This window comes from Acartia tonsa, chromosome 12 (assembly GCF_053477335.1).
Source record: "Acartia tonsa isolate MP-2025a chromosome 12, ASM5347733v1, whole genome shotgun sequence".
NCBI lineage: Eukaryota > Metazoa > Arthropoda > Copepoda > Calanoida > Acartiidae > Acartia > Acartia tonsa.
In genome coordinates, this window is record NC_137271.1 from 31,025,144 (window position 1) to 31,036,299 (window position 11,156).

Below are 11,156 nucleotides of genomic sequence, written 5' to 3' on the forward strand. Positions count from 1 at the left end.
CTGTAATTATTAGAAGGTTAATTTATATCGTTAACAAAATAGTAATCTACAAAATCACTGAATTGGTCGAACATATTTAAACCGAATGATATAACTTTTAAGGAGTTTTATAATTTTCTAGAAGAAATAAAATAACTTGGAACATATTTTCCTTCCTTAATTTTCTGAATGCTTTGTGCTTTTTTATTTCAATGTCAAATATTCGAAGAAGAAAAAATGTATTTGAGTAGTAAGTTTTTATTTCTTAATCTTTGTTTGTTATTATCTAAATAGTTTTTTAAAATCATTTCCGATTATATAAAGTATTAAAGTTTTTGTTTGAAGCTTAAGATTTCAATACCTGACAAACTGGTTCTCTTTTCATGGAAGCTTCATCTGGATCTCGGCATCATTTAAGGTTATTTTATTTCTAGATTAAGCCTTGGAATGGTTTTAGGCCGTGTTCTAGTTCTATTTAAAGTAGTCCTGATAATGTTTAACTTTTGGGAAACTTCACATAGCTCGGCCGGATGGGTTAAGAATATTTTCAAAATTAAAGTCCTGGGATTATTTTAGGCTACTGCAACCCCCCTCCCTTCCCTTAATGCCCAAAAGAAACTAGGGACAAAGCCACTAGATCCTAGAAATACAATAAGCCCATACAACATCATCAGGTATTTAACCTTTTACATTTGTAATTTGGTTAGCTTGCTGAAATGGATATAGAATACGTGGATATATTGACAAGGAAAATTTTTTTGCCAGTTTAGATTGCTAATTTATACCTCATTTGTTGGTCAGTTCGTACTTCCAGAAGGAGGGGCGGGGATGAGGTAAAGGGGATAGATGCATTTTATTTTATACGAGTATCATTTTATTAGAGTACATGCAATTCTGGTGCTACATCAAAGTAATTATATATCGATTCTTGATATTTTGTCCTTGTTTCTTTACGTGAACTAAAACGTAAAGTTGTCATTTTTCTTGTAATTTTTATAATTGTCAACTGACCCTTAAACCATTTTGTCTCCTCAAAATTGTTTCTTTGAAACTACAAAAATGTACAAAATTAGAAAATTTTTGCTTTTTAATTCTCAAAGTGATCTTTATTAGGACAAAAGTTATACTTTTAAATCACCTTTTTTTCAACATCAGAATAGGTTAGGCTAAGTAAGGTTTGGAAGAGCCCTGCAAAAATATTGATCGGATCCTAAGGGGTTAATACTCACCGAAAAAAAAAATTTCTTTCAAAAAGCATAAAATTGAGTATAACGTATTTAAAACTAGAACGTTGACAAAAAAAAATAATTTTCTTCTCTATTTTCAAGCCATGTAAGATGGACACCTTTTAAAGATTATCTTTTATCTTCAATTTTCCAAGAAATTGGCGTCTCTTTCTTTTTTCCCCAACTCATATTTGTTGTCCAACAGGAGATACAAGGATAAGGTCACTGGAGATAAATTAATTTTCAAATAAAATAATTGACTTTTTTAGTAATGAATCTACTCTATAATTCATTGGTCTGTCCTCCCATTCTTCAGTCCGTCCGTAACACTATGGGGCATATGTGATTTTCTCTGCTGATATTTGAGATAAACAGACAGCTAAAAATTTTGGTGAAGATACCCTGTGTCAACAGATCTATAGTATAAATGTATATACATCCCTTCATTTTTCAAAGACCCCTTTCGTCTGCTTCTAAATTATTTTCTGTTACTTGGCTGTTTTAATATAAGCGACACCATTGGTTGATTTTCAATGACCCAATAGTAAGGTTGCACAAGACGGTTGCAATGGGGAGATACTGTTATTTAACCCTTTCTCCCTCTAGTGTTTTACTCTAATCCTGTGTCAAAGAGCCTCAAGTATATAGCATACTTAGACCTTTGGTCTGTTGGTGATGCACAAAAAGACATCAATATTTATTTTAATCATTAAATCATTAAATATTACAGCATCAATAATATTCAAGCTGTTAAGTCAACTGAAACCCTTGAAATTACAGATCGATAGACGGATATCAGGTTTGACAAGGGTTATCACAACTCGACATTTGTTCCGGTTAAAATATCCCTGAAATCTCTGACTGTGACCAATCAACTGAAATAAAATAATAAGGGATATTGTACATTTCACCACAGTGACATAGTTATTATTTAAAATGGAATTTTGAATTAAATTTTTTCACGGCTGTTTTGTTTCCCTGATGAAACATAAAGATGATGGAATGCATGGGCCTTTAGACAGGTACATTTTATATCTAAGAATACAAGCAGCAGGTTGAAATATACCTGTCATATATAAAAAACATTCAGTAAGAAATCTTTCTCAACCCAATTTAAAAGGAAAAAGTCTACTTTATTATTCCGAAATATATTTCAAGTAAAAAATACTCATTATTAATCGCAACAACAAAATAAGTGTATGATAAAACATTCTTTATAGGTAAAACATTTAAACTTAACTTTGATGACAAATAATTAGGATGAAAAGCATTAAATAGGTACTTACAATTCACTAAGAAAAAAATATGTATAACTTATAAAGATGTTTGTACAAAAAATGAAGTGGAAGTGGTCAATATGATTAAATTTAGAGTGGAAGGGGGGAGGTTTGAATTTTTATGGGGTGTCTATAGGAGCACAGCTGCTCTATGACTAGTTATTTTCTATGTAAAATATAATTACATTGTCAAACGTTGTGATAGAGTCTAAATGACATATATTATACCCAAACCAAAATATTCTTTAAAATGCAACTAATTTCCTACAAAGGAATTGATCAGTGCACAGTTCATTCCATCTTGGGGCAAAGCCCCTAGAGGCTAGGGGCGAAGCCGATAGTAACAATGAAACAACAAACTGCTATACAAAGCTAATATACGAAAAGCTTGTTCCATGCTCATGAGTCAAATGTTTTAATTTCATAAATGTTCAAGTGCATGAAAGTAATTTCTTGTGGTTTATTGTTCGTATTGTCAAACGAAGAAGAGTCGGTTGGCCACGCCCAACTTTAGAGTAGAATGAATCATCTAAAATTGTCCACTGTGTAAAAGATACACAGAGAAAAATATAAAATTTCTATAGATAGAACAAAAAGTTTCATCCCAAAAAGAAATTGTCATGCCTAATTTCATATATTTAAAATATAATATTTATCTGTAGCTTTTTGGTTTTTAAAGCAAAGCTGTACTATAATTGGGACCTGTACGTAGGTTATTACTTAACGGATAGCTCTTATCGTCAATTTGGTCATGTTAGAATTGTACTATTCAAGCATGATTATTCCAATTATAATTATTCCTAAGATAACAAGGTACAATGTTTTAATAACGGATTCAAATTTTAAAGCCACGGTTAAAAATATTACCCAAAAGAAATTAGTAAAAAATCACGCAACCTTATCCTTTGCAAATTACAATATTATTAAAGAAGGCGTTAGATTCTAAAAGTTTAAATAAAATATATAAGAGGTATAATTCATGTATTTAAAAAAATAAACTTTCAAACTGTAGTTGTTGATTTTTTCATGGACATTAAGGGACAAGACAATGGATGAAAAATTTATAAACATTCATCATGATAATACGCTAAACTACCTCGTGTGTAGATTAGAATTATTGTTTGAAAAGTTTGAACACTACTAGTTTGGAAACAAACAAGATCAATTTAAGAAACGTACTTAAACAGCATATTATCATAAAATAATGAATCATCAAAAATGTTGATTTTTAACTCTTTTTAGACCAACTAGGTATACGTAAAAAGATCTTTATTTTTGAATGATAATTTTAAAAAGATTAAGCACAGTGTTTAAGGTTCGCTTTTAACACTTTTTGTGACTGTTATAATTTTTTTGTTATTTAAACCAGGGAGGGTGGGGACATTTGGCTATTTTTTACACTGGTCTTCAAAGTTTTAAAATAAAGTTGGCTTAACTTTAACGACTTTTAATTATTTTTTGATTGGTTGGTTCATTAAGTGGAGTATCTAAGATTCAACCACTTATTGTAATCTCAAGAAGAGTAATTTTGTGTATAATCATTGGGAATGTACATAAATTTATTGGCCATAGTCTTATCCCTTTAGATCCCTGTATTTTTACAGTTTTCTATGATATTTTCTCATCTAATCAGATTAAAGCTACTTTTCAAAAACTTTATGTTCTCAAAATCTTTCAAGAGCTTATCTTAAAAATGGCGCTTAAATAAAATTGCTTGTTGTAAATTTCTTTACAAGGACAACAACAACATCTATAAAGGCGAAGCTCTGAAATGGTAGAACAAACGAACATTAACGCTTGTAGATGGTTAGAACTGAAAAGTCTAAACAAAATTGTAAGTAAATTTAATGTAAAACTATTTAAAACCAAGATATTGTTCAATGACATACTTACTTTTTTAGGACTTGATTATAGAGATGCCTCACTTATAACATTGTACCTTATATTGTAATAGGAATCATTATCCCAAAAATCAGGTGAATGTAATTAAATCACATAAAAAAAATTTCGTTTAAATTTGCAACAACATTCTAAATTTCATTTCATATTTTAAAATTAAAATAAATCTAAAGCAAATTATTCAATGAGCGTAAATTGAGTTAATCAATATTCTGAAACAATCTTTGAGATTATATTCGCTAAAATTTTTCAAAAGTTTCTACTTTCACTTATTAGGTTAGTGGATTATCTAGACGCCCTTCTTCCATGATTCAACTCATATTGAAGTGCTTTTAGCAGAGCTCGTCGGCTGCGCGTTAGCCGCCTATAAGCCTCAGGATAATCAAACATTTTACAATTTTAAAAATCAGCCGTTAGTCTAAACATGACCCCAAAATATTGCGATCCCTCTTACCAAAAAAAACGTACAATACAAAGTAAGTTCTTAAAAACAAAGATTGTCAAATCAAAAGGTTGCATGGTTGTTTATAGTAATGCCTAATTTTAATGAGGTAGTAAATTTAATCCAGTTATCATAAGAGATAGGACAATGGACGACAAGCATGTATTAAAAAGTGTTTAGTTTAAAGAGGAGTCAAAAGTCGTAAGGGGTGTTGTCATTGAAACTGTGTGCATGCCACTGTTGATCCACTGTTCAAAAAAGAGAATTTACTGCAAAGTTTGAAATCTTTGCAAAGATTTTGTATAGAGAAATGTGTTGAAAAGTGTCATGACTCAATTTACACAAGAAAACTTTTTAGTTCATATAAAATCAGAATTAAACATCATAATGTATAGGTCCTAGCGTCTTAGCTCAAAAGGGATATTTTGATATTAATTTGTTTAAATTTTTATTCAAATAACTTGTCAATTATTTGTTCGTACCACTTTGACGTGACTAACACTAGAGTAAAACACTAGAGGAAGAAAGGGTTAAATAACTGTATCTCTTCATTGCAACCACCTTGTGCAACCTTTCTATTGGGTTATTAAAAATCAACCAATTGTGTCGCTTATAATAACACAGCCAAGTAGCAGAAAATAATTTATAAGCAGACGAAAGAAGTCTTTGAAAATGAAGGGAGGTAGTTGTCTGTATAGACGTTGCTACAAAAGACCTACTCTACAAAAGACCTACCCCTACAAAAGGTCTACTCTACAAAATACCTACCCCTACATAAGACCTACTCTACAAAAGACCTACGAATATATATTGTTATATAAACATCAAATTTATTAATAAAGTAATACCTAATCAATACATGGCCGCAGCGCTCGGCCCCCTGGCCTACCTAGCCGCGGGCGCTCGGGCCCCTTGCCTATAACCTAACCTAACCTTACCTAAATATTGTAAAAAAATATTAAAATTTTAAAAAATCTACCAACCACTTTTTGTAAATCAACGAAATTCTAAAATATAATTAAGTTAATGTACGATAAACATTCATACATTATTACATATAAGTTAGGTTATGTTATAGGCAAGGGGGCCGAGCGCCCGCGGCTAGGCAGGCCAGGGGGCCGAGCTCTGCGGCCATGACCTTCTAGCATTACGATTTTTTGTAGAGTAGGTCTTTTGTAGGCGTTGGTCTTTTGTAGAACCGACGATTAGGTCTTTTGTAGGGGTAGGTCTTTTGTAGAGTAGGTCTTTTGTAGCAACGCCGTATGTATATACATCTATCCATATAGATCTGTTTATGGGTAAAGCTTTACATTATACCTTCGAAACCGATTAATATCTGATGAATTAGAACCGGCAAACAAAACTGGTTATAAACTTGTAATTCTTTATTTTAATATCAGCGGGAAGCTATCTATAATACGATGCGATAAATAAGTATTACTAAACAAAACTATACTGAACTATAGATACTTGGGACAATGCTATATTTTACAAACCAATCGTAATCCAGTTCCAACCCTCAAAATGTATGAAAAATTGTAGAACTCATTAATAAACCTTGGAGGGTTAGTATCATATACAAACCATTGTCTACTTCTCCCCCCCCCCCCCTCCTCCCTGGTGTTTTAAGATACTCGATATATTGTTACTTGGATAATGCACCAGATTTTCATGAACTCTGATAATTGATAAATGATGCTCCCCATCCACCCCATTTATTCCAATCTCTCTCACCCTACTTTATGAACAAACTAACCAATAAATGATGTCCACATTAGCAAGCTACATTGACGACAAATTTTACCTTGTCAATATATCCACGTATAGCTTATATCCAATTTTCAGACAGTGTTGAATAAATTGTCGTGGAGATGCTAAATAGTGGTCCCACAAAGCAGTAACAATATGATTTATAACTTGTATGTGTCTAGATACATGGGAGGTAGCTGGGCGGAGTGGGGGGGATTTTAAACTGTTAAAAATCAAAAAAAGTAAAAAGATAAGGTTAGCAGGGGGGGGGGGTGTTAATGCTTCTAGCAGAGGGGAGTTGCGGGCAAAAGCCCCAAATACTCCCTGATAAGACTTTGAACCAATGCACGAAGTGGTCAATTCTTTTGTAATTTGTTTGGGTGGGGGTTGAGGTTATATCATCTAAAAATTATTTCAGAAGAGGTATCTATAAATCGCCATACTCTAAATTTTTGAGAATATCTTTTTATGGGAAGGAAGGAAAATAGATTTTTTTGTTAAATCCCACCCGACCCCCTCCCCGGAAAGAAAAGGTAGAAATACAAAATTAGTTTGGAATGGCTTTGCCAAAGAATAACTAGTAATGAAAATGCCTAATCTAGCACAGAACTAAAGTGGAGGAGGGTGGGGTGGGGTTAAGTTTTTGGTTTGTTACTATTTTATTAGTTACTTACTAAAAATGTTTGTTGAACTGAATAGAAATTTTTTTTTTAATTCAAAACTATTTTCTCTTCATTGTAATGACACCTAGGCTGAAATGCTATTTCAATATATCTAAGAAAAACAAGAAGAAACAAAATATAAAGTGTGGCATATCAGTTTATTTTTAAAAGCAAAGCTTCTCTATAATTACGGTCGGTAAATCCTTTGTTATAAGCAAAGCATCTCTAAAATCAAGTTCTAAAAATGTAAGTTTGTCCTTAACCAATATTCTGTACTTTTCAACAAATTTACTTACAATTTTGTTTCGACTTTATACATTTATATTCTGATTACTCAGTCCTGACACTCTAAAACTGTTAATGTTCGTTTGTACTACCGTTTCAGAGCTTCGCTTTTTATGTATGTTGTCATCCTTGTTATTTATGTCTTATCAGAGAAAATATTTGAATTGCAACCAAGCAACCAATCTAGAACGTACTTAAGAGATAAGACAGATTGACGATAAAATGTATGTACATCCCCAATAATAATAAATAATATGACCCTATCTGTACAATAATGTTATTAATCAACAAGGATGACAACATCCATAAAAACGAAGCACTAAAACGGTAGGACAAACGGATATTAACACTTGTATAGTGTCAGAACTGAATAATCAGAATATAAATAAATAAGAGTCGAAGCAAAATTGTAAGTAAATTTGTTGAAAAACTGCTTGATACAGGATAATGTTTATGGACAGACATACTTATATTTTTTGGACTTGATTTTATAGTTGCTTTGCTTATAATATTGCACTTTGTTGTCTTAGGAATCAATATACCAAAAAAACAGATCAATCGGATAATTAGATAACATAAAAATTTGTTGTTAAGAAAAACAAAACCAACATGTTTGAAATGGACGTACGGACATTCTGGTAATGATTATAGAGTTAATACGCTTTCTAAATCGTACCTGACTACTACAGGAATCTTCATGCAGAGTATGAAATCGATAGGACAATTCTAACATGTCTAAATTAACGAAAAAAGCTATCCGTCTCGGACGTATGTACGGACGGACGGACCGACCCTAATCATAGAAAAGCTTCGCTTTTAAAAAGGTAGGACACTGCTAGTTTGTTTCAACAAATTAAAATTTCTACAAAATTTTTCCTGTTAATATATCAACGTGCTCTATGTCCAGCAGACTTATCACTTTAGTCCATAATAATGCAAACAAAGGCCCAACTATATAAAATAAGAAAACACATTCACAACAAAAACCTTTTAATGTGATTGAAAATTTACATTCTTTGTCAGAAAATTTTAAAATCATGGCTTTTTAGTTTAAATTAATAGTTACGCCCCTAGAGGCCTCTAGAGATACTTGATGCCGGGGAGGAAAAGAAAGGGGTGGAAGTCGATGTACTTAGGAATAATTATTTTTTTTTTAAATTAAGTGAATGGAATATTAAAAATGTAAAATATTGTGTTTAAAAATTTAGAATTGTTTAGAATTGATATATGAAATAGACTATTAGACATAAGTTGAAAAATAATAGCATGTCTATATAAACATTAAGAGCTATCAGTTTCAAATGTACGGTTGAACGGACGTATGTACCGACCCTAATTATAGAAAAGTTTCGTCTTTAGAAAATAAAAGTTTCTCGCGCAAATAACAGCTAGAGATATTACACCTAGAAATAGGCGTGCACAAGTGGGGCAGATTAGTGGGGATACACAAGAGTGTAAAAGGGTAGTGTTAGAAAAATCATAGAATTTACAATTTCCTATGATAAGAATTCTAGAGGCAAATTTTATATTGGTGAAAAAATACAGGGGGAGGAAAGAAAATGTTTCTCAACTCCTTTCTCCCCTCCACGACTAAATTCGTGCACACACCATTGCAAATGCCAGTAGGAGATGTCCCTATTGGCATCTGATTATAATTAGTGATAAATGAATCATAATGCAAACTCATCATACACACTAGACTGGCCAAAAAAAACATGAATTTTTAAATCTTTACCATATCAATTTGCGGATACCTTGAAGTTGTTACCGGCTCAAATGTAGACCTTTTAGTGAAAACTAGACCTCTCTACAATGAGAATTGATCTCGAAATTTCAATCTTAAGCTTTTTATCAAAAACTTCAAATTTTTATGATTTTAACAAGAAATAATTAAAGAACTGCCAACCTAAAATAATGTAACAAGAGTTCAAATATGAAGCAATTATAAAAAGTAGGCAGAACCACCATTCCTGCCGAATAATTCCGAAAAGCGTCCAAAAACATTGTTTTATTTAAATTGATAATTTGTGTAAGAAATTGAACTAAAACAGTAGCTATTAGTCTTATAAGAAGAGAAATGATGAAAAACTCTAAAATATTCATTTTAAAGACATAAAATAGGGAAAAGTGTTTCAAATAAATTTTATGGCTCAACAGACATTATCGCCAATAAAAAGACAATTTATTTAAATAAAAAATTAAATGAAGGTAAAAAAATATGTAATATACTTATTCTCATATTTAACTTTAAAAAAAAGCATACTAATAAAAAAATTAATATTGCAAAAAATAATTTGATTGTTTTTTATTAAACCAGGAATAAAGAGTAAGGCTTATCTTTAATTATTTTTCTTCAATGATTTTGCAGTATGAATTAGCTTTCCCAAATTATTGTAATTGTACATAAATAAATTTTTATACTTTCTTTCTTCATATGTTTATTCCTGGTGATTTTGATATTTTATTTCAATGTTTGTAAACAAACAGACAAAAAATTTGATGTTTTGCTTTATATCTGGTGTAAGGCTATATTAACCCATTAGTGCCGAGCGCCACTTTTATGGACCGATCAAGCTGAAAATTTCAGGGAAGCTTTGTTATGGTAAAAACGGAATTCCAATTTTTTTGTTTTGCTCTAGTGGCGTGCACAGGAAAGTTGCAATAAAACCCGGTTTGCCGCGAGTAAAGAAACCGTTCGGCATAGGTAACCGTTTTTGGCGTTTTTTGGTGCTTTCCCCCGGCATTCAAGCCCGGTTTTGTCCTAAATACCCGGTTATTTGGCCCAAAAAATTAAAATGTAATTTTTGAACGTCCAAAGTGAGTTGTAGAGTAGCTAATACTACGATACGATCCGCAATTGAAAACTACATAACCTCATGTAATTGATAGAGCTACAAGTAAGATACAAAACGATTTATATCACATTTAGTGTTTTGGCTATAGGTGCCACCCTTTTCAGTTAAAAAAGCCCGTTTCCTAGAAGTTTTAAAATTTTGATATTATATGTGGACGGGTATCTTTACTCGCGCTGAGCCGGGCAATAAAAATGGCGGGTATCTTTACTTGGGCCGAGCCGGGCCAATATAGAACGTAAAAAAACGATAAAAAAATCATATAAAAAATAATAATTTGAATAAAACGAATTCACAAATGAATGTAGTTGCCAATAAACTTTAAATTTCACGAAAAAAAATCACTAACTTTACTTCATAAACAAAAAAGTTAGGAGGGGTATTTTAAAATCACCTCGTTTTTCTTGGTTTTCAAATTTTGTTGAGCTATACCGGCAAACAGAAGTAAGCAAAACTGCCTGCTCCAGGGGGAAATGAAAACCAGGGAATTAGAGGGGGGATTCATACTGAGAATGATGCTATCCTGAAACTGAGAACCGTTTTTTTTTCGGCATTTTCTGGAACCGGGCGTTAAAAGCCGGTTCGTCACTAATGGGTTAATTGGGGAAGAAAGAATGAAAATAAAAATGCATTTGACGAGATAGCGATAGATTTTTTCTTAAAATCAATTATAGGGCTAAAACCTACAAACAATACATAACCTATTTTTACATTCCGCACATTGAAAAGCGATTTAGACCTTCATTTGGGCCACACTAATACACACACACAAAAGATTTTTAGAT